The sequence below is a fragment of the Engraulis encrasicolus genome, chromosome 21 (assembly GCF_034702125.1).
Source record: "Engraulis encrasicolus isolate BLACKSEA-1 chromosome 21, IST_EnEncr_1.0, whole genome shotgun sequence".
NCBI lineage: Eukaryota > Metazoa > Chordata > Actinopteri > Clupeiformes > Engraulidae > Engraulis > Engraulis encrasicolus.
This window is the reverse complement of record NC_085877.1, coordinates 36,837,058-36,839,557: the sequence shown is the minus strand read 5'-3', so window position 1 is coordinate 36,839,557 and position 2,500 is coordinate 36,837,058. Positions and strand designations below refer to the sequence as shown.

The 2,500-nt window shown below is 36.2% G+C and overlaps 1 protein-coding gene across 1 annotated transcript in view; it reads left to right on the top strand.

Moving 5' to 3' along the window:
- si:ch73-211e3.1 (neurogenic protein mastermind) overlaps positions 1 to 2,500 on the top strand; it is a 167,385-nt gene that overhangs the window by 75,348 nt on the left and 89,537 nt on the right. The window lies entirely within an intron of this gene.

The following is a 2,500-nucleotide window of genomic DNA, read 5'->3' as shown; positions in this document are numbered from 1 at the left end:
GGGAGTAGAGTTTCCCTGCCAGGACGCGAACCCCGGCCCTCTGGGTACTAAACTGGGGCCTCTGACCGCTACACCAAAGAGTCACATTCGTTGGTGTCACAAACAGAACACACCCAGTGATGGTCACACAAGTGACCTGCCCCATGGGGAGAGAATAGGTGCCCTTGTTACAGTCACTACGTTTACATGATGTTGTTAGTTCCGAATTAATAATTAAATAGTTTTGTCGAGTTTACTTTGATCTTTCCTTTAATTCCAAATTGAGAGGTGTTTACGTGACGTTTTCAAAGGGGAATTTAGCTTCATTCAGAATTAAAATGGAGTTCATTCGGAATGAAATGTCTCATGTAAACGTAGCCAATGTATGAGTTGGATGTCCTGGGCCCGTCCAAAGCTGTCAGAGCTTTTTATTATTGACTAAATATTATTCATGCTTTCTAAAATGTCTACAAGTAATATGTTAAAGATTTTACAAACCTTTTAACATTATTTATATTTAAGAGTATTTATATTCATTCACAAACAATTTGAGAGTCGGAATAGTGACTGACGAGCAGGGGCAGATTAACACACTGGCTAGATATGGCTGCAGCCAATAGGGGACCCCACCAGGAGTTGCACCAAGAGAGATCAATTCAACTAGGGCTGTATATATATCGTATATATATATATATATATATATATACAAACCCCAACTCCGATGAAGTTGGGACGTTTGGTAAACAGTGAATAAAATCAAAATGCTATCATTTTCAAAACACTCAATCTATTCATTAGATGGAGAATAGTGAAAAGACAACATATTAAGTGTTAAAACCGAGAAAAAATATTGTTTTGGGGGACATATGTACTCATTTCTAATTTGAGAAATCCAACACGTCTCAAAAGAGTTGGGACGGGGACAATAAATGGCAGCAAATGTCGAGGAAGACTAACAAAAAAACAAAATACAACACTTAACAGTTAAATACATTAACCGATGAGATGATTTTATATAAAAAACAGTGTTAATTCCTATCTTAGACATGATTTCACCAGCTTAAATGGTGGGTGTATTCCTTGTCATGTTTTGCAATGTTTTCCTTTCTGTAGTGCTTACAGTGTGACAGGTCTTGACCAAAATCCACCATTTTATCACATGCTGGTCCTTATGATGGAGCCAAACTGTTAAAACATAGTAGAGAATGCAATTTGACCTTAATATGTGGCAGTAATCGAAGATCTCCCTTCAAAATATAATGCATGAGTGGCTTTTCATGCTGTTTTTAAAACCCATTTATGCAATTCAGCACTGTATTTTAACTCTACAGATGAGTAAGAACATCTTAACCAATGCACTACTGCATCTGCATGCCATCATGGAGGCTGACTTTTGAAGCTAGCACTAACACAAGTTGGATGGTCCATTTTCACTGTAGCACAGGATGTGCAATGCTCTATTATTGTCAAAAAGAATGGACTTCTACAACTTCTGCTGACTTCTGTAAGCAAAGGACAGTTTCCCATGTCTTCTGGGTCTATTTCAAGTGAGCTCAGGGGGCTTAGGAGAATGTTAAACCCCTGTGTCATTTTCATGCATTAAGCATTCTTAATATGGTCAATTTTCAATAGCTCTAGCACTCCAGGAATTAGAGTGAGGACTACAGCCATATATTTATTTCATGATGTCATGAACCTATACAATGATTTTATTAACAAAAATATGTCTTATATACACTCAATCGTGGTAAATCAAAGGGGGGGGGGGGGGGGAATTCAAAAAAGGTATGTAATAACTTTGGTAATTATTCCCTTCTTTGCATCTTTAATTCTGAGTGACTCAGCCTCTCTGTGATGATCTATACCTGGACACCTATATTGTCCGTCAGTACAATTCATTTTGAAATGTTCTTCTTTGTTGTTTTTATCTATTTTGGATGTTTACTAAATTTCACTGATCCCCGTCCCAACTCTTTTGAGACGTGTTGGATTTATCAAATTAGAAATGAGTACATATGTCCCCCAAAACAATATTTTTTCTCGGTTTTAACACTTAATATGTTGTCTTTTCACTATTCTCCATCTAATGAATAGATTGAATGTTTTGAAAATGATAGCATTTTGATTTTATTCACTGTTTACCAAACGTCCCAACTTCATCGGAGTTGGGGTTAGTATATATATATATATATATATATATATATATATATAATATATCGTATTACATCGTGATATCAATATTGCTGTCAAACAATATCAAATTTCACAATATCGATTTGAAACAATATTTTTGTCATTTGTTTATACAGCCAAAAAGGTAGGTTACGCTTAGTACAATGCGTGTCCCTCCACTTGGGCCATTGCGAGCACAGCAGACTTGCTACACAACACTCATGCAGAATACCACTGTGTGTTTCTCTATGGCCCTCCACTCACACTGCTGAAGGGAGGGAAGATTGTGAATTGTTTATCACATTTTTTTTTGTCTGAAAAAAATATTGTTTAAAAATATTTGGTTTTT